Here is a 27636-nt window from a genome sequence, read left to right on the forward strand (position 1 = left end):
GACAGGCTTCTTTATGCATAAGCTCTGTTCAAGGCACCATGCTTCCCCTATCCAGGGAAAAGCAGATGGTGAGCAAAGCTCTCGGGCTGAGGGTAGGGGTGCCTGAGTTAGATATTCCGAGCTGTCATGGGGGTTGAGAATGTATCTGTTCAGCCGCATTGATTATTGCTTTATTATCATCCAGCTCATTGTCTTGGCCAAACTTGTGTATTCCTGACACCAGTGCCCACAGCCTGAAATGCTTAGCTGCTTGCTATAAAACAAACATGCCTCAGGAACTGGAGATGTGCTCTGAAAGCCAATGTCAGGCCTGCATGATGCATAGATTATTGGTAAGACAAAAAAGGCATGGTATGTTGTTTTTTGGTTGGTTGGGCCCCACCTCGCCCCCCGCCATAGACCTGTATTGATCAGACTGAAGAATCAATGAATATATTTCCAGGTCATCTAATATTAAAAGTCACCTTGACGAACTAGAATACGAAGATCTGAGGCTCCCTAGCAAGGTGACCCTGAGGCAATTGGTATAGGTTGTGATTGGGTAGTTAGAGTAGAGTATAGGGGTGGGTGGCTTGCGTATCAGGTCCCACTGTGCCTTCAGTTCAGGGCTCTGAGCAGTCAGTATGAGCCACAGCTGATCCCTGACAACCTGGCTCCTCTCTGGGTCCCTGTGGCTCAGTCGCTGCTGGGTTTCCCTCCATCAAACTCTCTATCTGTATATATGGTGCATGCATACGTAGAACTCGGTTTGCTCTTAGGAAAAACTTACTTATAATTTTATTGCAAAAAACATACAGAAAACACCATAAAGCAAACATAGCTTAAGGAACAATTACAGAGAACCCCTTACTATATCCATCATGCAGACTAAATTTGCCAGTGACCCCCAATGGACCCAAGTCACAGCTCACCCGACCTCTGTAGAAGTTTCTTTCTTGTGTTTATGATTGATTTCACCCAATATGTTCATTAAAAATATAAATATGATTAAGATTATAATTTAAGCCTGCTAATATTTAAAAGAATATCTATTAATTATCCTTTGAGCCATAGCTGCCCTTGACCCATTTCTTCTCCCTACAGAGATGTAGAACTGATCAGATACAGAACTCTGGAGAAACGATGTTGTCAGTGGCCACTTGACTGGGTTGAATATGTCAATGGTGTGGTCCAGCCTGAACTTCTGCCTTGAGATAGCTGGTTGGCTTTTCGTGGGTATATTTCCCAAAATATCTTTTCTCTCTCACTTGCCCACAACATAGGCAGTCTCCTCCAAGGTGCAACTTGGCCTCTTCAAACGCATTACTCCTTTTCTACTTCTGGTGTTTGTTTGTTTGTTTGTTTGTTTGCCAGCTTATCTCACAGGACCAAATTTCTCATCTTCCTCACCTAGAAAACAGCAAATGGATCCACAAGATCCAATTCAAATGTCAATTGTCACTTGTCAGTTTGGTGTTATCTACACACATCCTCTAAAAGCTAATGTCCCCCAAGTGCCTACTATGCTTTCATCTTGAGTCTCACACTTCCTGCATTAAGAAAGAATTGCCGAGATTCATGGGGTCTCCCTGCCACCCTCTGTCCTCTTCCCATTCCTTTTCCTGAGCACTGGTAACCTTATCTTCAGCACCTGGTACATGGATGTTCTAATTGCCGTTCTGTTGCTGTGATGAAACTAAAAGCAATTAAGGGGAGAAAAGGTCTCTATTTGGTTTACACTTCCAGGTCCCAGTCCATCACTGAGGGAAAGCACAGCAAGAGCTCAATAGAAAAAGTGAGGGAGAAATAATAAATGAATTCTGCTTGGTGGCTCACTCATTGGCTCACCCTTAGCTGCCTTTCATACACTATCTAACCCACCTGCCTAGGGATGGTAACACCCACAGTGGACTGGGCCTTCCTACATCAATTAATAATCAAGACAGTTCTCCACATTTGTCCTCCTGGGCCAATTGATCTAAGCAACTCCTCAAATAAGGCTTTCCTCTCAGATGACTTAAGACTATGTCAAGTTGGAATTAAAGCTAACTAGGATGCTGGGTAATGACCTCTACCCTGCCTTATGAGTAATGCGAACATTCCTTCTACTCCACAATCCCTGGGTGCTCATAGGTGGCATCCCTCCTGGGTGGCCTACTTTCATGGCACCTTCAGGGTTAACTCTTCTCTTTTGTAGTCTGCTTCAAAATGGAAATAATTCTTTTCTGGTGCAGTCCCCTCTTCTTTTCTTAAAAATTTGTAGTCAGTCCTGAGGTCAGCCTGGAACTTGACATTCAAAGAGAACAGGAAATGCTACCCTGGCCCCTTCTCCTTCACAGATAACAGTTGGATTACTTTTCTAGTGTTACGTTGCCTTGCTTTAGAAGTCCCAAATTATACCCACCCAGAATCACATACCCCAAGCAGTGAGGACTGTACCCTCTTCCTCCATTCTGTCAAACTCTCACCGTTCAAAACTAGCTTCAAAATCAGTTTATAAGAATGTCCCCTGATCACTTTGACCCAATTCTCTCAAGCCCTCTCCCCGAGCAGCCTTCATTAGTTGTGTACCTGGAGATTTCCTTCCATTCAAACACTCTTGGAATGTTAGTGTGAGCATCTGCTCGTTCTTTTCATGTGCATTTTCTCAGGACAAAGGTCTGGTCTGGCAGTTCCTTTGAATCCTTTCCACAGCAGCAGTTCAGACAGACCCAATAAATGTCACTGGCTGAAAAATGCAGGAGAGTGTAAATGTACCTGCACCCTTGTAATTTTTTAGCACCAGAGTTGAAGGACCTAGCCTGGGCACATTCTCAGCAAAGTGCCTGGGCCTCTCTCCCTGCACAGGGCTTCTTTTGTTCTTGCTACCCTGCCGAAGTGTGCTGCTGTGCCAACTCTTTAAATAAATACTGAGCAAGTTGTGACTTTGGAAAGAAGGGTTTCAGAGTGGAATTTAAAGCACTAGATGTGATTAAGTACACTTTGGATTTGCTGTAGATATTTATGTTTATCGTAAATAAATTACTATCAAATCAATGGTCTTGCAGTTCTTTGAATCCTTTCCACGATGGCAGTTCACATACAGATCCAATAAATGTCACCAGCTGAAAAATGCATTCGAGTGTGAGGGTACATCACCACTGCTTGGGGCATGTAATTCTGGGTGGGTAAAATTTTTTTAATCAACCTATAGAATTTCACTAATTTTTCCAATGGGACCCTGTGACACAATGCCAGTTTCTCTGAAGCAGGGAGCCCTAATAACACTGTGCTAAGACAAGTTTGTATAATTTAACTTTTTACTATGTTTTATATTCTAAAGAGGTTTTTCTCTTTTTCAGATCCTGGATTTATGTCTTTGATAGTTTAGGAGACATTTTGATACTTTTCTGAAGATGAAAGATACTTGTTCAAATCTTTAAATGTGTCCCAAAGAAATTTAAAAATTCTTTGGAGAGAAAGCAAGACATAGTTAACTCTGGTTGGCTATTCGTCCACCCAAAGACAAATATTCTCTCTCCCTTTCTCTCTCTCTCTCTCTCTCTCTCTCTCTCTCTCTCTCTCTCTCTCTCTCTCTCTCTCCCTCTCTCTCTGTTTTCTGTGTGTGTATGTGTGTGCATCTATGTGCAGCTGTGTGTCTTAGTGATTGTGTCTGTCTTTGTGTGTGTGTGTGTGTGTGTGTGTGTGTGTGTGTGTGTTGTGTGTGTGTGTAAAAGAAAATGTTCTCATTGTACTTAACAAGTTAAAGGGTTAGGGCGTACGCCTTACTAGCAAGCAGGAGAAAGACATCACACATTCCATAAAAGGAATAATAAGAAGTTACTTGAGGTTTTTGTTCATATTTCTTTAGCAGATAAATTAGAATGGATTTTAGATAAATTACAGAGAAGAACCTAAGATTTGGCTTCTTGTTTCTCCACACTCTTGGGTTTCCTCAAGTCATTTATCTGTGCTCTTTCTGGTGTTTTGTTTTTTAATATAGACACTTAGAGCTATAAATTGTCTTCAGGACTACTTTTAATATGTCCCAGGAGTTTGTGTTTTCACTTTCATATACTTTCCAGGAATTTCTTTCTTTGTTGATTTCTTCTTTGACTGAAACACTGTTCAGTCATGAATGTATTGTTTGAGCCCTGTGAGTTCCTGTAATTACAAGAGATTCTTTTGCTGTCGATTTTAAGCTTTGCTGCACTGTGCTTCTGAGAAGCTACACAGAGTCACTTCAGTTCTCCTGTATTTGTTGAAAGGATGCAATATTCTGTAGATATCTGATAGGCCCATCGATGTATGATATCCTTTAATTACAATATTTTGCTGTTGGTTTTTTGTTCAGAAGATCTGTCTACTGGAAGATGTAGGATGTGGAAATTGCCTGCTATTACTGAGTTGTGGTTAATCTTTGTCTTGAACCTCAGTAGTACACATCTTATGACATTGGGTATACCAGCGTTTGATGCGAATATGTTTAGGACAATAATGTCTTATTGGTGAGCTGTTCCTGTGTTCAGAACAAAATGTCCTTCATCTCCTATAACTAATTTCAGCTAGAAGTCTATCCCTTTAGATATTCAAATAGCAATGCCTGCTCGTTTCCTGGTATCATTTGCTTAGAATATTTTTTCCACCACCATTCTAAGGTGGTGCCTATTCTTGAAGGTAAGATGAATTTGTACACAACACAAAATGGATTTTGTTGGTTTTTTTTTTAAATCCAGCCATCTATCTATTATTTTTATTTTGATTTACGTTAGTAGTTTGCCTGCATGTAGTCTATGTGAGAGTACCAGATCTCCTGGAACTGGAATTACAAACAGTTGTGAGCTGTCACGTGGGTGCTGGGAATTGAACCTAGGACCTCTGAAAGAGCAGCCACTTAACCAGAGCTTAACTGCTGAGCCATCTCTCCAGCCCCAGGACTTTGTTCCTTTTCTTCGTATTTTTTTTTTACCACTTTAGAAATGAAATCATTTAATATCTTACAGGAAGTTGATTAATATCCAAAGAACTAAATAGAATATGAAACAGAAATGCAAGCTTGATGTTGTGGTGGAAACTAACTGGAACATTCAAAACAAATGAACAACCCAAGAAAAACATGTGTATGAAATAAAGGTTTACACTTTCTAACAAAACATTGCGATGAGAAGGAATGAGAGAGACAGAAGATATCCAATTATATTGTTCAGTTTTAAGTAGTACATGATTTAGAAATGTGTTAAATTTTAAATCTTGGAGCCCATGTGACTTCAGCATTCACTCTCATTTTTGTCATTGTTTATTATTAAAAGTAAGGGTATGCATGAAGAAGAGAAATGCCAAAATTAAATTACTACCACATATGAATATATAATTAAATTTTTTACCCTGGTTTCCATTTTCTTTGTTTTTCAGAATGGCATTCTCTAATAGAATCCAATGAAGATTCTAGAAATACTAGGTTGTATGTAAGTTTTATTTATTTGTTTGCTTGTTTGTTTGTTTTAGTTCATTTCTCACCATTCAGTGTATTTATGCCTTGGAGGACTATATCAGGTTATACAGTGTTAATGTATTTTATTATTATGTTTCTTATGAGCTATTTTTCTTCTCATTTTTATTAAAAATTTATTTATCACTGAAATTTTATTTAAATTTAAACATAAAAATAATTTTTGAAAATGAACAATTATTGCATAAAACTTCTCTGAGAGGTCTTTCCTTCTATGGTTAGTTTCTTCAAATCATGTTTCTTTGACTGAGTTAAAAATACAGAGACCTTGCTGGGCCTCATGGGATAAGACTGTTATCTCAGCCCTTTGGAGACAGGGGAGGACCTTAGCTTCCTCTTCAAAGTTTTACGAAATGTTCTCAACTTTAAGTTCAATGCTAGCCTGGTCCATGAGTGAGTCCCAGGACAGCCAGGGTGACACAGAGAAACCCAGCCTGAAAACCCAAAACCTACCAACCTACCTACATATATGTACGTACATATATGTACACTCAGTATATGTACACTGAGCACCAATGTTTCTGGTATTATGTATCTATTTTATTTTTAATTTCAAAATTTGTGGACATTGATACCATATTGTGTATTAGTTACTCTTCTCTCTGCTGTACCTGGCTGAAGAAATTTAAAGAAGGAGGGAAGGGGGGGAGCTGGGGATTTAGCTCAGTGGTAGAGCGCTTACCTAGGAAGCACAAGGCCCTGGGTTCGGTCCCCAGCTCCGGGGGGGAAAAAAAAAAAAAGAAGGAGGGAAGGAAGAAAGAAAGGAGGGAGGGAGGGAGGGAGGGAGGGAAGGAAGGAAGGAGGGAAGGAAGGAAGGAAGGATTTCTTTTGGTTTAGAATTTGGCTCACTCTAGCAGGAAACACGGAGGCAGGAAGCTGACACTCCTGGCTGACTTCATCTGTAGGCAAGAAGCAATAAGCGCCAGAGATTAACCACCCTTTGCATTTTGTTTTCTTTTTCCCCCTTGAGAAACTGAGGATGTAATTTTTATTGACGTTGTCTTACCATGTGAAGTTTGGTAACATTCGCTATTGACTTTTATATCAGAATTCTCGACAAAAGCTTTAACTTTCATCTTAAAGATCATATGACTAGGTGGCGTACGCCTTAAATCCCAACACCTGGGAGGCAGGGGAAGGTGGATCTCTGTGAGTTCAAGGCCAGCATGGACTACAAAGTGAGTTCTAGGACAGCCAGGACTACACAGAGAATCCCTATCACAAAAATAAAAGCAAGCAAACAAACAAACAAAAAAATAAAGTGCACGACTGCAATCCCAAATTTTCTGGGGAGGGGGGGCTCCTGGGACCCTGCGAGGGTGACCCTAGCTGAGATTCCTAACCCCACCCCCACCACCCAGCGATACGGAGACTGAAGAGGACTTTGTTTCTTAAACCACTCAACTAACCTGTATGCTTTGATTGGGGAATTGTGGCCATTAGTATTGTTGAAGGCTATTGTTGAAAAGTGTGTTCATGACTACCGTTCTGTTGCTTTCTTGCTATTTGTGCTTTCAGTCTTGTTTTGTGTTTCAGTAACCATCACAGCTTCCTTTGTTTCCTTCCTGTACTCGTCTATGCCCAGTTCTGTCTTCAGGGTGAAGTATCTACTATTCTATGTGGGACTGGTTTGGTGGACAGGAATTCCTTTGACCTGTTTATATCCTGAGAAATTTTAACTATGACAAACGGTTTTTCTAATTTTTATTTTAATACATTTTTAAATAAAAAAATAAAATTACATTACTGTCCCCTTTCTCTCTCCTCACCCCCAACTCCTTCCTCCCCTCACAAATGCAAAGCCGTTTCCTTTGATTATTATCTCCATGTACAACTATATGTGTGTCTGTCTGCCCAGATGTAAAGACACAACCTGCTGTTTCTGTTGTTTGTGTGTGTTCCAGCCCGACCACTCTGTCTCGGATAACCAATTGGTCTCTCCCTCTCCCGACAATCACCAGTATGGCAGCCTTCGTGGCTGGGTAAAATAGTCCAGGTTGACCTCTGTTGTCTTTTAGAACTCGAAGTACATTGCTCCAGGCCCTTCAGGCTTTTAAAGTTTCCATCGAGAAGTCAGTGGTTATTCTGATGGGTTTTCCTTTAGATGTGACTTTCTGTTTTCCTCTTGCAGGTTTCAGTGCCCTCTCTCTTTGTTCCGTGCACGCTGTATTTTAAGTTGAGTACACCGTGGGAAGTCCCTCCTACTCTGTCCATCTGATGTTCTGTATACTTCCTTCGTCTGTACACTTTTGTTTTTTTTCTTAATTCAGCAACGTTTTCTTATATGACCTTGTTGGAGATCTGGTCTATGTCATTAACCTAGGATTCTTATTTTTCTATGCCTATAATTCATAGATCTGTTTGTTATCATGGCATAGTTTTTTTATGAGTTTTTAAAGCTCATTACATTCATTGTTTGGTGGTACAATTCCTCTACCTTTCTCTTTGGGTCCTGATTCTACCTTCTACTTGATCCTGTCTACTTGTAAGGGTTCCCCTTGGGTTTTCTGGTTGATTTGTTGAGGTGTTCGATTTCATCTTCATTTGATTTTGCGTTTTTCTGTCAGTCTTTCTGTTTCTTTACTGTATTTGGTTTCAAACGCTGAGTCGTCTCCATCGCTCCATTCATACGTTTGTGTTTTCTTGGTCTTCACTTGAGAATTTATTCCTAAGTTCACTGAGCTTCACATCCTTTTCAGTCTCCTTGGATTCTTTCCAAGGTTGTAATTGTTTAATTCTGTATCCTGTGCTCTGTCTAGGTAATTCTCAATGGAGAACATTTCTAGAGGACCGGTGGAGTGAGGTAGAGATGACGTGGCCCTAGCCCTTCAGGTAGCTTGTATTTTTCGTGATGTGACCTGGGCATGTGAACTTTTTTCCCTTGGTTGTCTGTCTGATTCGAGATTCTAGCTTGCCCCTGTTGCATGGAGTGTTGCTTCTGTTCTTGCTGTTGCCCAAGCTAGGTTGGTTCTAGTTTACGTATAAAGAGTCATCAACCTTTCAGTCAGTCAGTGTTGAATTTCATTCAAAGAGTCAAAGGTGATTCCAACGCACAGAGAAAGCTTGTGCGTGTGACTCCTGGCTATTTCTACATGGGCTGGTACAAAAGCTGTCCTGCCCAAGGTAGGCTTCAATGTGTGCAGATCGGGACAGGTGGAGGAGATCTGAGTCTGGTATGCAGGTTGCACAACCTGAACCAAGCCTGGGAGTGTGAGGATGCCACCGGCAAGCAGGGATCTGAGACACTCGCCTGGCTGGATAGTGCAAGGTTGTGAGAACCCAGCTGGGACAGAGAGCACGGGAACAGTACAAACGGGCGGGCGAGGAGCGGGGCTTTTCCAGAGCTGGTGTGCAAGCTGTGCTCTGAACTAGGCTTGTGAGTAGACGTTCAGGCGGGCAATGCATCTGGGGAACTCACTAGACCGAGCTGACGAACGGGCTCAGCAGCCCAGCTGGACCGTAGAGAATGAGGAGGGTCTCAAGGGCTCAGGGGGCTGGCTGGTGAGAAAGCTCCATAAAGCAAGAATGTGGAAATACATAACCGCACAGGCGCTTAGACGCACGAGCTCTGCTGTGAAAACGTTGGTAACTTAAGAATCCTCCAAGAAAGTGCAAACCACCGACCACTTAAAGGATCGAAGGTTTCAGAAAGAAACGGGACACACCTGTAAGCAAGGTTGTAGGGAATTTGCTGGAAGCATTGATCACCATAGATTACTTTTGGGTTTCTCCAATCAGGCTGTGCGGTCCTTGCTGTTCCGTACATCCATGGATGGGCGCAACATAGGAGTCCAGGGAATCTTTGCTTAGTTGTGTTTTTAAATGGATTCTCCGCTGTTGCTGTTTTCTGACTATCGTGCCCCAACATGATTAGAAATGGGGTCTTTGATTTATTTAACATGAAAGATTCTATAATTACGACTGTGTAGATGTATAATAGTAAGCCAATTAGAGCTCCCCTGTGCTGCTTTGCCGTTTACTTAAATTTCCGCAATTTTTTTTCCTACTGTTTAAACTTCTCTGCAACAAGTTCTCCATACTTTTTACATTAAGTCAGATCCCTGCCCCCTTGGTCACACACCATCTATTTCTTGGTCTAGTCTGATCCCAGTTTCATCCCGGGAGCCCTGCCCTCTAGCACCCGAGGTCCTTGGTTGTAACCCTGTACCCTCCCTGGGCTGACTCAACACTCTTCTTCACTCCAGCTCCGGATCTCTTCTTGTGTAACGATTTCCTTTAAAATTGAAACATTCCCCACTGGAGCGAGGTGTGACTCTTAAAACCCAGGAAACTATTGAAGTTCATGGAAGTCGCAAAACTCACAGGGTCCCCTCCTGAAGGTTAGAAACCCAGTGAAATTGCAGTGGAGGGGGAGGGGAGTGCGGACTCTTCTGTGGAACTGCCTGTAGGTTGGGAAGGGAACCCCAAAATTCAACTTCCAAGATTAGCCACCCACACACCTTCGGTCAGTGCCACATTTCAGTCACCCAGGTAAGTAACCCTAGTAAACTTAGTTTGTGCCAGAGAGCATCTTCCAGGGGTTCTTAGAGAAACCATACATGCTATGTAATGTGATGCAAGAATGTAAAACGGATTATTCTACCCACACACTCGATTGATAACTTGGCTGAGTTAAGAATCTGGGTTTGGAATTGGCTTTTTCTCGGGTTTTGTAGCCATGGCCCACTGCTTCCAGCCTTCCGTGGGGTGCCGGTGCTAGGTCTCTTTGATGCCCAATCTTTTGTATGTGCCCTGCTTTCCCTCTCTGTGATACACATTAACATGGGTCTTTTTTGAAATTCTTCTTTTTTGGGCCGAGTGCCCAAATCCTTTATGTCTGGAGATGTGAGGCCTCAGTCCTGGGAATTGTTACACACTTTCTTTAATAATTCCCTCCCCATTTTATCTTTGTAAAATGCTTAGATCCTCAACTCAACTCTAATTTTCTCATTTTCTTCCTCTTATTTTCCGACTCTTTTCCCCCCCACGGCTTTTCTAGGAGATTTCCTCAATTTCAACTCCAGAATGTTCTTCAGAAGCCTTCATTTCTGCTGTGATTTTTCTTTTTTCAATTCCCAACATACTTACGGCTCCTTCTGTTTCAGGGTTGCAATATCTCTCTGCGGATTTTAATTAAGAGGAGCCTCAGAGTTTCGCGTCTCCTTGTCTGTTTCCTCGGGGTTCCTCTCCTCTGTTTGTGGATATTGGCCTCTGTTTCTCACACACATGACTGTTCATAAGTAAGGAAAAGATGCTCAAATGCTGACGGAAAACTGCGGGTGTTGCCGAGAGGAGAACGAACGGCACTGTCAGGATGTATATAGAGATCTTCTAAGGAGTTCTTTAGGGAACCCCAGGGAAGAATCTTCCACTTGTCTGCCTCAGCAGACGTAAACACAGCTCCTGGCATCTAGGGAGGAGGTGAGGATGTGCGCCCACCCCCTATCCATCCCTCTCTCCCTCTCCTTCCCCCCTCTTCTTCCCCTCCTCCCCCCACCCAACCCCCCCCCCCCGTCCCTCCTCCCAGGAAGGCTCTGGGTTCTGTGTTTTCTGTCATGACTGCCTAGGGCACTGAAGGGTCCTTCTCAGGTGTTGGAACACAGAGGCACAGTTGTGAGGAATGAGGAAAGGTCTTTCTGACTCCACCCTTTCCGCAGCACCAATGTTGCGCCATCCTGGGGAGAACCGAGTGACGTGGCCAGCCCAGTTTTCTGTAGGATTTCATCCTCTTTCAGAATCCCAGGCTGAGAGAGGCACAGATGCTCAGACACTGCCCTATTTTCAGCAACGGCCCTCACCCTTGCCCCCAGTGGTCCTGAGGCCATGGATGGTCTGCAGGGTTGCAGGCTAGACCTTCTGTAGACACTAGAGTTGGGGCCTCCTACTCTGTTCATGTTACTCTTGTCTATCTGCTTTAAATCTTCGTGAGATATGTGTTGTCTCCAACCCTCTGCTCTTTGGGTTCCCACGTTTAAAGCATCTCTTTTTCCTTACAGCTATTACACTTAGACGTGTAGGAGAGATAATGTACCGATATGCCAAGGGCCCAGGCAGCCCGAGGATGAGATAAATAACTACCACTAGTCAGGTAGATTATCTACCAAGATACCGAGGAGACTAAAAGAGGTGCTAAGAGTGACTACAATTATATAAGCGCTACACACACCAGCCATTTAAACAGGCCAAATGTGGAGCTGTATGCCTATAGTCCCAGCACTCAGAAGGCAGTCAAGAGATTAAGGCAAGCCTGGGCTATACACAGTGAAAGCCTGTCAATAAAACAAATTGCAACCATGACAGTAGTAGACCTAGCCATTCAGTCTATTTTCAAATGTACAACCTTCTAGAAAATGTAAATCAGTATAAATAGGTACATTAAATTTCTCGAAAATCCTTCACACTGATAATCTGAAATTAAAAAAAAGTATCAGGATTCCTGGTTCATATTCCTGCATTTTGAGGTATACTTCAATTTAATTTCTAACAATATGACTGCTGTTTGCCTGGCCAGTGTGTGCTCACAGTGTACTTGATATAATTATGCTTTGTTCTTTCATACCATTTAATAATATTTTCAATATTGAATATACACTCACTAAATTCGAAACTGCTGGACCTTTTCACTGACTTTTCCCAAAAGGCTGTGGCCCCTCATGTTTGGAAATCGACTCTTACAGGGCTGGGCTTTGTGTGGTGCTCAGCACAAACCTTTCGACCTGGAAGACATTCTCAAGTCTACCTTTGTAAAGTACGATGTATGACTAGCCAAGCCCTGCATTTTCACAAGCTGCCTCTCCGTCTTTATTTGAAGTAAATATTTTTGGCAATCTCATAGGCTAAAATATCAAATATTTTATTACTAAGTACTCAATTAAGTATCAAAATATTTTATTATTAAGTGTCAAATATTTTATTATTATTTAAGGTTTTTAAAAATGTAATCAAAATATAAAGAACCCCTTCACGAGAGTAAGGCAATACAACACTAGGTCACTTGCACAGATTTGTAAATTAGTTCTCCCAAAGGTCCCAGATTTTTGTAAATTCTAATTAATTTTACATATTTAACTTCCAGTGTGCATGAGAAAAAACAAGTTCAAGTATCTTGGTGTATCTGACCTTGGCTTTGTACAAAGCACTCATATGCCTCTCTCATTGTACACATACATAAAAATATCTGTGAAAACATTATTCAGCCCTGGAGATAGCAGCCTGGGTCTCACCCATGCTGGACAAACACTCCATGACTGGGCTGCACTATAACCTCTCTACATTATTTTATCTTGAGAAAGACTCACTAATTTTCTAGGACTCCCCTTGTACTTACTGTCTTAGTTAGGGTGTTTATTGCTGCGATGAAACACTGGGACCTTAAACAAAAGTTGTGGGGGGAAGAGTTTATTCAGCTTACACTTCTATACTGCTGTTCATCACCATAGAAAGTCAGGACAGGAACTCAAACAGGGCAGGAACCTGGAGGTAGGAGCTGACGGAGAGGCCATGGAGGGATGCTGCTTACTGGCTTGCTTCTCCTGGCTTGCTCAGCTTGCTTTCTTATAGAACCCAGGACCACCAGCCCAGGGTCGGCACCACCCACAATGGGCCCTCCTACCGTTGATCACTAATTGAGAAAATGCCTTACAGATCACTCTCATGTAGACCTTCTGACAATTGAGGCTCCTTCTACTGCTTCTGTTGTAACCAGGAAACTTCATCTGGAGTGTTAACCTTCTGAACTGGACTTCGTTCTCAGGCTGGAGCAATGGTGCAGTGTTGACACATGCTGCTCTTCTAGAAGACCAAGGTTAGATTCCCAGCACCCACGTGGCAGCTCACAACCATCTGTAGCTCCTGTTCCAGGGGATCCAGTGTCCTCCACAGGTACCACATGCACGTCATGCAGAGACAAGCAAGCAAGCACAGTACCCATACACAGAATTGTTAAAAATCAAAATAAAATCGCATCCATGTCAAAAGCATTTAGTGCTATTTATCTTTTTTAGGAGATCCCAAAAGCTTTATGTGGCTTGAATTTGCTTTTTGTTTTGTTTGTTTTGTTTGTTTGTTTTTGTTTTTTTAATAGAATCACCATTTGTATTAGATTGGCTACTTTGTCATCTGAAATACCCAGTGTCAAGATATAACACAGACATCAGGTACCCAAAAGAATCTTTCTTCATCAAGCATTTTATTTTGGGGCTGGGGGTGGGAGTGGAGCACACGCAGAGATTTTTAGGAAAAGAATGTGGTTATTAACTGAGAACAATGTCTTTTCATTTTAAAAAGTCATACTTCTGAGCATAAGACATTTTGTGCATGGTACATACTAAAGAGGATCTCTGTCACAATCTTAGAATGGTTACTTTTTAAAGTAGATGTTTAGAAAGAAATATTGAGAGTTCTTTAAGAAATATACAACTCCCAGGTGCAAATAATCAGGAATGTCACTAAGGCCCTCCCTCCCTCCCCCTCCTCCTCCCTCCCTCCCTCCCTATCTCTCTCTCTCTCTCTCTCTCTCTCTCTCTCTCTCTCTCTCTCTCTCTCTCTCTCTCTGCATGTGCATGTGTGTGTCTGAGCTCTCTCTGTCTCTGCCTCTCTCTTCTCCCCCCTCCTTCCCTCTCTCTTTGCTGAGGTTACATATCCACCATTATTTTCTTCAGACATTAAAGAATCCAGTTATGACATGTATTTTAGCAGTACCTTTCAAAGGCTTGTGGTTGAGGGAAAGCATGAGTGACAGTACTCCAAAAGACTGCTCTATAACCGTAATGAAAATAACTGTCAAAATTATCAAATTCAGTTTTTTTTAAATAGTTAAAAGGTAACTTAAAACATTTGCAACCTAGGAGTGTTAACTCCTGAAACAGAGCTAGTCTCACTAACATCAATGAGCCTAATGGCCTCTCAACTTACCCTAGTCCAACCTTCTGCCCATAGCTCAAAACTACCCTTCAAGGTAACACCCCACACTCCCCACACCTTAGCAGAAGAGGAGAGTGGGGAACAGACATCAGAAAGCTTGTCTTTACCTCACTGACCTAAAACTTAAGCTGATACAGGATAAGGACTCTTTAATAAAAAACAAGGGCTGGAGAGATGACTCAGAGGCTGCTCTTCCAGAGGTCCTGAGTTCAATTCCCAGCAACCACATTGTGGCTCACAACCATCTGTAATGGGATCCAATGCCCTCTTCTGGTGTGCATGAAGACAGTGACAGTGTACTCACATACATAAAATAAATAAATAAATCTTTAAAAAAAACCCAGAACTATGGGCAAATGATTTACTTCTTGCTGTCTAAGATAAAATTTAATATTTAGTTGAATGACAGATAAGCCAAAAATCTCATGAGGAAAGTCATGGCATGGGATGTTGTGGCTATCAAATGGGAGTGCATGCTTTGCCAGCTCTGAGATACTTCTCAGAATCTAGGAGATTACACCTGTTCCCAAGACTGCGTTGGTCCTCAGGGAGGACCCAAGTGGCTTTCAAACCTCTGACGGGCCTTAAATGAAGACCAAGGCAGAGTCACAGACTCCCAAACTGTTGAAATTATGTCCTGACACATAAACAGAACTCTGGGAGACTGAAGGATTGTTTGCTTGTTTGATCGCTTGTTTTTTTTTCTTCCAAACATTAAACATAATGTTTAATTATTAACTAAACACTGAACTTATGGGGGCCTAGAGATCTTGGAATTTTAAAACAAACATGTGAAGGAAAAGAATTAGAGAAAATTACTTCTTTATTTCAAAACTTATTGCAAATTTATAATGATCAAGATAAAAAATAGTGACAAGAAAATATATGTAGAACCCCATTGGACAGACTTGAGAAAGCTCACATAAAAGCAGAGAATTTATTTTGACAAGGCTGCCAAGACAACTCATGGGAGAGAGAATAGTCTTCTTCAATTGATGCCAGACAACTGGATGGGAACGAATGCAGCAGAAGCCTTACCTCATACCAACTATAACAAGTGGAAAAGCTACAATTATAGGACTTTCAGAGAAACATAGGTATAAGTCTTCATGTCCTTAGATTAGGCAATGCTTGCAAAGACATGGCACCAAAGGCACAAGCAAAAAGAAACTAAAGAAAAAAATTATAAATTGAATTTAAAAGATTAAAAAGATTGACACTTCAAAGACTAGTACCAAAAGAGGAGAGGGCAACTCACAGTATAGCAGAAAGCATTACAGATCTGGTACAGTTTAGGACTTTTGTTTGCTGTCTTTAATTTTGTTTTTTATTAAAATATGTTTATTATACAAAATAGGTTTCATCATGGCATTTTACATGCAAACATCTTTTATCATGTTCACCACTCGTGTTCCTGTTTTCTTTTTTCCCACTCAATCTTTTTCTTCCTCCTTTCCTCCCTCCCTCCTTCCCTCCCTTCCTTCCTTATTTCCCTCTTCCTTATTTCCTTCCTTCCTTCCTTCCTTTTGGTAACCCAGTATATTTTATTTAGGTTGCTACAGGATCCTGGAGCTCTGTAGTAGTCAATCACCACTAAAGAAAATTGTCCCCCAGTAACCATTAAATGTTTGTAAATATTCAGGGAGGTTCAGAGCCACAGGAGCCCCTCCCCCTCACCATTGAGTATTAGTACAGCTTACAGGGTCTGGGTCTGAGATGGGCAGCTCAAGGATATGGACGTGTCTGATCATACACATGTCCTGTGCAGGAAATTGCAGCTTCTATGACTGCAATGGTGATGTTACAATGTCATGGATCCCTGCTAGGTCACTCCAGACCCAAAGAGTAGCAGTCCTTTCAATTTTCTCAGTCCCAATCTTCCCTGATTGGGCTCCTTCAGAAGCTTCATGGAGAAGAAACCATAGCATACAGAAAAGTAACTAGACATTGAAATGTTGTCTGTATCTCATTGGGTGGATATATTCAAGCTTATATTTCTATGTATTGTTCAGTTGACAGATTTCCATGGACATTTCCAAGGCCCTTTAGAAGGTACCTTCAGTATGTGAGATGAACTTCGTATTTCAAAACCTGGACAGAAATAAATAGTTTGAAATCCATTACACACTAAAGTGGGGTTTTCCGGTATATTTCTTAAAATGGAAGAATTAGATATGTATTATGCCATGCCCCTCCTGAAGCATACTGACACAGGTCACTTCTGAGGGAAGAAATGTCTACCAAATCAGTTGCTTGCATTTCATTGGATCAGGACATGAGGTGAAGGTTCCATCTCAAAGATCAGACTTGGCATTCTACAATCAGGAGCTCCCAGATGTGTCAGCAATGGAGCTTAAAAGCAAACAGGTAATCGTTCCTCTTCAACATTAGAAGGGTTCCCACAGAGCACCATGGTCTTGGTAAAGATTTACATGCAACCCTAGATGCTTGGGATTCGTGGGAGAATTCTCCACAGATAGAGGAAGGCTGCCGAGAAGGCACACTCACCAAGGATATAACCTGAAAATTATGCACAGTCAGCGGTGGGCTGACTTACCAGTGGACTGTCAACATCAGGCTGAGAGGGAAGATGAGGAGCCCACACCACTGGTTAAAACCCCTTCCTCAGAAAACTAGGGGATATAAGGATCAAAGTTCTGTGTCCTTAAGAGAGGGGCAGGCATTGAATCCAAACAAAACATTGTTCTCAGTGTTATACAATGGGCAGCTGTAATACTCCCTACAAACGTATTTTTCCAAGATTTCTTGTGTGAGCTGACAAGAGCAGAGCCTAGAGGCCAATGGCTAAGCTCTCTGTGACTGCTGTGGGGGGCTGAGAACACCTCAAAACCAGTACTCCACGGAGAAGGGAGACACTGTCACAACTCTGGTTCTTTTAAAGGTGGAAGAACAATTCCTTTTTTGCTACCAACTATATCGAAGCTGCTCTGTCCTCTATGGCTTTGTTCACAGTCAAATCCTTTTTGGTTCAGAGTCAAAGGCCTAAAACAAAAAAAAATCCCATCTTCTGTGCTTTGAGAAGCCAGTTGTTCTGTCTTACATTAGAAATCTAGGGGCTTAAACCTCTGGAGAGCCTCTGCCTGGACACTTCAGAGTCCAATTTCCAATCAAGCCCACTGGACTTCACACTGTCTCACTCTAGTGTTTACAGCTGTGACTTTAATGAATTGCAGCTAGAGACGCTCATATGCTACAAGTTCCTGTGCTAATGTGGTGCTTCTCCCTCTCAAAGACAGCCCAGGAAGACACTCCCTCTCTCCCCAGTGCCACAGGCTTCAGACTGAAGGAAACAGCCCGTCTTGCAAAAGATGTCTCAGTTTGAAAAGGTGGACCACAGCGGGCATGTACACAAACCGGTGCCATATGTGCACGAGACTGCCTTATTTATGCCTGGACCAGCTGTTCCCATCACCCACATTATATTCACAATCAATCATAGTTTAGCTCTTATTTCCTGATGCGATGCCAATTTAATAAAGAAAACCTGTGCTTCCCTTTCTTCTGCATGACCATGAAAGCTCTCACAACCAGATAAGCTGTCTCCTCTCACAGAGATTCCCCTCGGAATTAATTACTTTGCAATCAAAGTATTCCTGGGCTCATCATCCCTTTTAAAATCATCGTTGGCACTTCTTCCTAGCAGATTATCCCCCATAATGGAATCAGATTTTTTACTATGATGTCACGGAGACAACCAAAGCAATAAAATCACATGGTATGCCCATTACAAGCTAACCTGGACGATTGCTCCATGCTGGTTTTCAAATGGCACTGTTACCTAATATTATAACTGTGTAACAATATCCTGCTGAGGATTGAGTCTGAGATTGAAATATGAACACATGGGATCATGAAATTCTGCCTTGATTGGAACATACGGCACCCATGTTAGACAGAGGAGTCATAATTACTCATTAAAAAAGTTAATGCTGCATAAAGAATATGTGTGTTATTCTTGTCCGCATGCATGTAGGGGTTAGTGTGTGAGTGCATGTAGGGGTTAGTGTGTGAGTGCATGTAGGGGTTAGTGTGTGAGTGTATGCAGGGATTAGTGTGTGAGTGCATGTAGGGGTTAGTGTGTCAGTACATGCAGGGGTTAGTGTGTGAATGTATGTAGGGGTGAGGCATAAATAACAAAACCCTGTCTTCAAGTTCTTGGGGATTCTCCACTATGTTTCTGTCTTCTCTCTTACATCTTCCTTTCCTTACATCCTATGGAGGCATAGACCTCTTTCAGTTTTTCCTTGTGAAAAGCCATCTCGCAGATCCTTCTAATTTTCTCGATTGTGGTTATATTAGTCAGGGTTCTCTAGAGTCAGAGAACTGGCAGAATGTCTCTATAGTAAGGGGATTTATTGGAAAGACTAACAGTCTACAGTCCAGATAACCCAATGGGCAGCTATGAATGGGAAGTCCAAGTATCTAATAGTTGCCCAGTCCCATGAGGCTGGGTGTTTCAGCTAGTCTTCTGTATACACTGGAATCCTAAAGAAAAGTTCCAACAGATATGCTATATGGCCCTGGTGCCTGGGGCTCTCCCACAGAGATCTCTTGTCCAGCTAGGTGCACAGGTTCGGGTGAGGGGGAGAGAGAACTCAGGCAGGGAGGGGGGGACTGCTTCTGCCACCTCAGCTGCCCGATCCTTCTCCTTTCTGCCACTGCCACTTTGGTTACTCACTGGTCTGAGCCAGCAGGAGACTGGCCAGCGAAGGGTTCAGGGGAGCTTCTGGTGGTGATTTCAGGAGAGCAGATCTCTTCCCAAGTGGCAGTGTTACAGCTCTTATGACAGAGGCTCTCAGACAATGGAATAATTCCTGTACACTTTTAATCCTGAACACGACTCTTAAGTACAGTTTTTGGATGGGTCAGTGTCTGACAGCAGTTACTCCCTATTGGTTTGGCCTGAGAGCTTGAGAAGACCTTGTCTACATATTTGGAGGCGTGGTCCTGCTTCTATGACTGATCTGTCTTGACCCTATGTGACTTGTGGTCACATCCTCACGTGTGCAGGAGGGACTTGGGGTATTGCTCTACGTGACTAGTTTGTCTTAAACCTCTCTACAGGGGTTTGTGGGGGGCTGCAGCTAGTGAGGCCTTGATCTGGGAGGCTGGGAATGATATTCCCATCCCTATTAAGGTTTCCAGGAATTCGATCTACGTCGACCAGGAATCAGGGTACCTTTCACAGCCACCACCCCACAATATGCTGGCAAGTAAGTGAAAGCAGGTGAAGAAGAAGAGAGCTTTCCTTCTTCCATTGCTCCAGGAGAAGGTATGGCCCAGATAAAAGGCATGGACAGCCATGCCTGGGCCTAAGCTTTTCATGGCCATTATGCTTCAAGATCTGAATCAAAAGCCTAAATCTTTTAGTCTCAAGATCGGGATCCCAGGTATTCCCTCCATTTCTGGATTGTAGTTCATTCCAGATGTAGTCAAGCTGACAACTGGGAATAGCCATCACAACAGTAAAACTGTATGTTAACACAAAAATCACCATTTTTACCATCAGGTACACAGCTGGACCACCTTCAGAACACTTCCATGGTTATATAACCACAACGACCAACAGCTGAAACTGTGCCTACCTAACAATACCCTCTTACCTTTGCATATTCTCAGTTTCAAATAATTAGATTTTCTAACTCTATAGTAAGCAATAGAAAAAGAGCAAACCCAGGAAATAGCAGGTAGAGAGTAAAGCGTGATCAAATTGGAGGTTTGTGATACCCAGCAAAGACAACTCGAACAACCTTACTAGGAGAACAAAACTAACATTATTAATGGGAGCTCTTACATCATCCAGCAGAAATGACTGAGGACACCACCCAGAAACAACGATGCTGGGGTTTCCTATCCTCGTGGCACACACTTTTTTAAATGCCGTAGGATAACTAATAGTAACCGTCCATTGGAAATGGCTTCTCCCTCTAGCTGTGCTCAGGGACGTGGTGTTTTTACTCTCGGCTGTTTTGATCTTTCCCTTTCATCTTATCACAAGGTCAGAGAACCAGCTTGTGCCTAGGCAACCGACCTTGGAAGACACTCTGAGGCAAACACACTTCAACAAGAATGCCAGAAGCAGACCTCTCAGAGCGTTGAAGCAGCACGGGAGTGTTTACCCACACATCTTATATCACACCACTTTCTCCCCACCCTGGTACGCGTTAGTGCTCGGTTCTATTTATTTAACTGTCTGGAGTACCTGACCCAAAGACATGACAACCCCATGAGAGACACTGTGGCAGGTCCCCCCGCCACACACGCAAACACATTAAAAATAGGCATTAACCGTAAGAGGAGATAATTTCACTTCTAGAAACCTTTCTGCTTCTGTGAGTTCGACTGCTCCGGACAGTTCATTGCGATATTTATCCCCTTGTGAGGATTTGTTTTGCTTAGTACCTTTCCAAGATTCATCCAGATTGTGGTGTACGTGTGAGAATTTACTCCCAAGGTCGGCTAGGAAAGGACTCCGTTATTTGTCTATATTTTGTTTATCTATTCCCCCTCTGGCTGTTGTGACTAACGCCACTGTGAACGCTGCACAAATGGCTAAGTCTTGCCATCCTTTCCTTTGGGGTAGAACTGCTGATTTTTACAGCAATTTAGATTTTTGAGTAACTACCATATCGTTTAAAGGGGCTGCACCATCACACGGTCCTACCAAATGATACCCATACACTTGAATTTCTCATCCTCACCAACTATTATTACTGTTGTTCCTTTTTCACCATCTTAAAGAATATGGACTAGTATCTTATTATGGCCAAATTTGCATTTCCCTATCAAACTAGGGATGCTGGACACTGGCTATGTGTTAGCCCACCATCCAGTTGTATGTCTTCTTGGGAGAAATTTTCTGCAGGTCGTGGGATCACTTTAAAAATGTTGTTGCCTAATTGTAGTTCTTCATTCTGTAGTACTTAAAGACATTGTCCATCATTCGTGGGTTACCTTTTCATTCCTTTGATAGTGTCCTTGGATGCAGACAATTTTAATTTTAATCAAGTCCAGCTAATTATGTTTCCTTTATGTGGCCAGTACTTTGGGTATCATATCAGGAAATCATTACCAGGGTTGGAGTTACTAGTGGTGAGGAGCAGGCATTGCTTTTGCAGAGGACCTAAGTCTGGTTTCCAGAAATTTCCTGAAGCTCACTGCCTGTAACTCCAGCTCTGGGGATCTGAAACTCCTGTAGGCATCTGCACTCATGCACACACCATTATAACATAAAATAAATATTTTTAAAAGAAATCAATGTCAACTCTAGTGCTGTCTTTCCCTTAGGTTCTTCTCCGAGGCCTATATAGTTTTAAGTTTGGTAATCAGAGTCACTTTCTGTAGCCTCTCCCTTTCCTACAGTTCTCTGATCCCTGATCAATAAGTGGTTCACCTTTCCTGGCCATCAATTGATTTACATCTATCTAGTCTTTGTAATGGAATATGAAGTCTGTCTGTGAGGAAAGAAACAGGAATTCCATTTTCTTTGTTTAGTACTTGAAGCTGGCAGTCTTCTTCACAAGTCCCTCTCTATTCTGGTGATTGCCCCAGTCAGGGTTCAGTGGCAGAAAACAAGAAAGACTGAGAGCAGACTGAAAGGAGTGCTAGAAGCCTTTGCTAATTAAAAGACCTGGCAATAAGGCCATGCAGTAAAGCAATGGGCTGCATTAAAAACCTATGCAGAACAGCCACAGGGAAACCATGACCTTAGTAAGGAAAGCAGAGGCGTCCATGATTCCCACCAGAGGAGCTGGCTACTCAATGGTGCCCTGGCAGTGACCCAGGGAAGGAGGAGGGCATGATTGCTGCTAAAGCTAGAGACTCTGAAGGTACACTCATGCCTGCTATATACACTTTGGTAAGCAGGAGACACCCCACAGCCCACCTCTTGATAGCCGTGAAGCCAGAGACAGGACGGTACAGTCTTCCTGTTAAAAAAAACCAAATCATGTGTTTACAAGTATGTTTGCCTGCAATGTGAAATGCTACAGAAATAATATCTCACATTGACTTTTCAAACCTCACTTGGGTGGTTCCACTTGGGGAAACCTAAATTGTAACAGGAAATTTAGCTACAAGAGAAGCCAGCAAATGCTCTGAGCTTTCCACCCTCTGAAGGATTGGAGGACATATGAGAGGACATAGCAGAAGTTGAATGCCAAGGTCACATTCAACCACCCTTTATCACCAAGGTCAAGATGATGACAGCAAAGTCAAAATAGACACACAAGGTAGCAGCGATCACCGTTACATAAAAGACCGTGCTGCATTTGAAGCTATACGACAAAGCTTCAGATTGTCAGGCAGCCTGTGAGATTGTTATTGGGCTGGGTGTGGTGACACACAGCAGTAGGCAAGTACTGAAAAGAATGAGGCAGGAGGATTATGAGTTGGCAGCTAGCCTGGGATAGGAGTTTAGGTTGCTAGCCTAACACGTATACAGCTCTAGGGTCGATCCTCAACGCAATGTAAATTAGGCATGGTGGCCAGGAACTCCCACCCTTGGCAGAGAGAGGAGTAGAATCAGGCATTCGGTGTCATCCTCAGCTATACAAGGAGTCTGAGGCCATCATGGACTACACGAGACCTTGTCTCAAGAGTATTCTGCAATTGGGTAGTTCATTTTTCTGCTATCTAAAATTCTTGCTATGGTCAAAGCAGAGGCTTTTCTGTGGCCTTCAAACAGCGTCCCAGAGTCAACACTTGAAGACGCTCAACAAGGTGATCTCAGCCAGCAGGCTCTCTGCTCTTCTAGTTCACACTGCTCTTTCCAGAACTCTGACCTCTCTGACCTTTGTGAAGAAAACCAACCATGTCGAGCAAATTAGGAGTTCCTGGATCTGTAGCTTTCTACTGTGGTCCCGGTTGCTGGTAGCTTCTGTGGGGACTTACATCCTCCAGGCTTACCTCAGGGTTGTGCACACCTCGTTTGGCAGCAGAGACACTCAGGAAATGAGCTCACTGCAAACGCAGAAGTTGCATTGGTTACTTAGAGTCTTGCATCTGGAATCCACCTTTTCTTTCACTTTTCACCCAGTGGGGTGAGAATCCTTCTGGGGATAAAAGTGTGCACTTTTTGTGTGCTCTGTGTAGAGAGGAACGGCTACAGCTACACAGAACATTGCTCCACAAATACTGCTGTATTCCTTTGCTTCCTCTTCCAATCAGCCTTCAGTTTTCTTGATCCTGATGTCTTTGAGATGAAAGAGATTTGAGTCAGCCTCTTTTTCTGCTCAGGTCCACTAAACAATTTACTCTGAACTATGTTGTAACCAAAAATACAAAACAAAACACAAACAAACACCATAAAGTACAGCACAGGGTTAGATTCGGCAACAGTTGGAATCTGGGCTTGGATAATCCACTGTAGCTGTTCTTCATCCTCTCTTGGCTGAGCCTCCTACCATACTGAAGGCTTAAACCCCACACCAACCCAGGTGCTCTGTTCTCTGGTGACTGAAAGAGCAGACACCCTTTCAGATTGCAGAAAGAGCAAGTGTCTTCAGAAGGCTGTCCTAGAAGTCTGAGATTCATTCTGATTGGACCAGGTTAGGTCACTTGATATCTCTTCAACCAATCATTTGTGGTCATTTGGCTATAATCTAAGAATTGATTGGCTTAAATCAAGACCACAAGCTCCACCTCTACACTTTGGACAAAGTCTCCCAGATTGTATGGATTCAGCAGCACACAAGGTGGGTCCTCCGGTGCCCCAATCAGTCTGAAGTCACAAAAGGAGTGTTGTTCCAGGGTGATAAAGGACTATGTCGTTTCTTTCTAGTCCCTATAGCCTTAAAACCGAGCACAGGCTCTGGTGTAACACAGAGCAGTTCATGAACAACATGTGGCAGTCACCTTACTGCCTTGCTCCAGAACAGCATGCAAATGTTACAAAGAGGCTTAGTGAGCCCAGTATGGTAGATCAGTAGTTCAGAGCCTTGTGTGTCTCTGCAGTGAATTGGAGGCCACCCTGGGTTACATAAGAACCCCTCTCAAAACAAAAGAAAATGAAGTAGGGCCAAAGTCATTATCCAATGACTTCTTAGCTGAGGTCCACTACATGTTTTTCAAGCCCACATCTTTTTTTCATACCATCGAACTTGGACTGAGAAGGTGAGAGTCCGAGTCAGCTGCAGTACTCAGCAGCAATCCAATTGTTCCTGAAGAAATCAGGTCAAATCCAGTCACCTGTTGACACCTTCAAGGACAGTTGAATAGAGTCTGATAGAGCTGGAAGCAACTTAGATGCATTTGAAAATCTATTCTTACTATTCAATTGCACCAAAAATTTTATTCTGACTTAACTTCACGGTAATAATTCTTCCGTACAAGATAGGCAGCCTTAGAAAGTCCCAATTCCAAATAGCTGATCTGCAGTGTTTATCTGCTTTTTAATCATCCAAAAAAGTTTTTAGATGGCTATAAGAAAAGCTAGAATTTTTCTTTTTTCTTTTTTTTAAGGGGAAAAGAGCTATTTTAACAGGTAGAGTTTCCATAAAATCACAAAAACTGCTGGAGGAAACATTAAAAATCTAGAGGCTAGACCCTATAGAGGAAGAAGGGTGACTGGTAGAAAGGAACTCTGTGTGAGCCGCCATTTCCATGGACAAACCATGGTTACGGGGTGTGCTATTCCAGAACTCACTTCAAATACAGTCAGGACATAGAGCTGTGCCCTGTAACTTACTGAGAGGCTCACAATGAATTTGGCATAGCATGAGTTGCGCACATTCACAAATGGACGTTCTTTACTACTCAGACACTGATGAGGCGAAGTCTACCATATGAGTTTTAGTTTTGTTCTCGTTGTTTCTGACTCCTTTAGGTTTGGGGGGTTTTGTTTGTTTGTTTGTTTTTAACTACTAGCAGGATCCATTTGGGGATTTGCTTTAGGAACCAACAAGGTGGGGACTTTGTCATTCAGGGGCAGAAATATAACAACTGAATCATACTTGAGTCTTTAAAAATGACTTATTTCATCCTAGTCATTCAATGAATGAGGGAAGTAAAGCGTGCAGAGCAAGAAGCAGCCCCAGACTTATTTGACCCAGTCCTTGGTCTAGAATCCAGGATTTCTGGCCACTTAGCCTGCTGCCATCCACACTGCCTTCCTCCTCTCAATTCCTTCCAAGGGTTGAGGTCCCAGAGAAGCTCAGAAACAGACGACAATGTTGTATTATTTTCCTGATCCCGCCAGGTTTTAATTCTGCGATCTCAGATTTTTTACATCTGTTTCCTTATTTGTGAAAATAGTCGTGTTGTTTGACAAATAAGAGGTTTTCTTTTTAAAGTCTTAATGAAATGCTTGGTACATGGAGAATGCAAACACATCCCAGGCAATATTATTTCTGAACAATGACTAAGACTTTCAGTAGCCTGCCTTCTTCTACATACAGAACTGAGTCTTTCTATACTTAGATAAGCTGAAGCTACATGGGCAGTTTATAATGTTTCCATGAAACCACAGATTCCCCTTGGAGAACCTCCCAAATACAGTTAGCATCTCAGGTCATCTAAATAAACTGTGGAAAAACTCCCACGGCTTCAGGTGCTTTCTGGAGTTGACTTCAAACTGGGTGGATGGAACCTTCGATGGGAAACCAAACGCTCTCCACAGAAGCAGTGTGTGGCTGGAACTGCCAGGATTTCAAAGATATTTGTTATTCTGGAGAAACGTTTGGGGGATTTGATGAAAATGTTCACCCAAGAAGTAGGACTTGGAAGGAAGAAATACTTAATTTGTGGTGAGAAGTTTCATCCCTACATTCTGAATAGACTTTTGTCTGGGCACTTGCTCGAGTTGTTTACAATAGCCATTATTTCCTGGGAAAATAAAAGATGCCCTTAAATCACAGAGAAAAGAGAAAAAAAAAAACTAGAAAAGATATGTTGGCTGAAAAAAGGAATCATAAAATATTTTCTGTGGCTTTCAGAAAACTATGCACATGTTTCGCAATTTATAAATCCTTACGGAAATGAAAACTCTGCAGATGGCAGATGCCGCCTTAGAGGCACTTTCTGTAAACTGTAAGGAAAGTGATCGGAAAGTAAAGTTTCCAGGCTGTGGTCCAGAAGAAAATGGGTGGGTGACAGATCAACATGGCAAGTTGACCGTATTAGTATTTCTTGGTTCAGATGTTGACTTCTGCTGATGCACCCCCATGAGACTACACTAAATGGCCTGTATTCTCAACTCTTTACTCTCTCTTTTCAAGTACTCTCCTCAGGGTCAACCTTTGAGGATTTTTTTTCTTTCTTGGTCACTATTTCTGCCCAATGTGTAACTCAACAAGGGCAGAGACTGTTTAATTCCTTAATGCCCCTCTGCTCCCAGAACACACAGAACACAGCAAGACGCTCAGTTCACACACTGGATTGAGTACGTGAACAGAAGAGTGTGGTTCTCACAATGACCCTTTTGAATAAACTGTAGGGTTAATTCAGCACCATGCACAAGCTGTCAGTCAAACTGGACATGTGATCAAATTGATTGGGATTGTGGTCAAATTAAGCAGACGAATCAATCAACTTGATCAACCTAGGAATGTCTTTCAGAGTTTTAGTGTACACTTGGTCTAGCTGTAATTTTTTGAAGGGTGTGAAGTCTCTTTCTGAAATACCTACTCAATAATTCTTCTCTAATTTGTTGTCTCATACACACACACACACACACACACACACACACACACACACACACACGCATAATTGCAAAACAATTAAGTTGCTGAAGCAAAGTAGTTGATTTAAATAACTCAAATCAAATCAAGGCTCACTGATTATAGAACCATGTGGTCAGGATATCGACCACAAATCAAACTGCCTTAGAGCTTTGACAGGGCTTGAGACACTGACCGCACTTTCTGCTTGCATATTTTAAATGACTGGGAAGGACTTTCTAGGGTTTAATAGACGTTGAGTGAGATTGCATGAGATTCGCCAAGAGTATCATTCTCTCTTTTTGGAATAGAAAACTTCACCAAAGAGAAATCATAAGGAATAAAGGTGGGCCAGCAGGATGAGGACTAACCACCCACGGCCACTGTTATCCCCACCACACATTCCAAACAAATGAAAGAGAAACTCAGTTTCTTAAAACCAAAAGCACTTACAAGGAAAAGGGAATGGAACTTCCAAAGCGTATTGCCAGCCGGAACATCAGTGAGGGCCCAGGACAGTGTCCTCAGAGTTGCTGCTGCTGGGGCTGTTATTGCTTCGTTTTCTGAGAT

General features: G+C 42.4%; 1 long non-coding RNA gene across 1 annotated transcript; it reads right to left on the minus strand.

The window, feature by feature from the left end:
* Positions 1-750: 750 nt before the first annotated feature.
* On the minus strand, positions 751-27636 carry LOC147996044 (uncharacterized). Its single transcript, XR_015673858.1, has 3 exons — positions 27520-27636; positions 2551-2707; positions 751-1389 (listed from the first exon to the last, which is right to left on the minus strand). It is a non-coding gene; the product is annotated as an uncharacterized LOC147996044 (long non-coding RNA).

This window comes from Rattus norvegicus, chromosome 2 (assembly GCF_021556685.1).
Source record: "Rattus norvegicus strain SHRSP/BbbUtx chromosome 2, alternate assembly SHRSP_T2T, whole genome shotgun sequence".
NCBI lineage: Eukaryota > Metazoa > Chordata > Mammalia > Rodentia > Muridae > Rattus > Rattus norvegicus.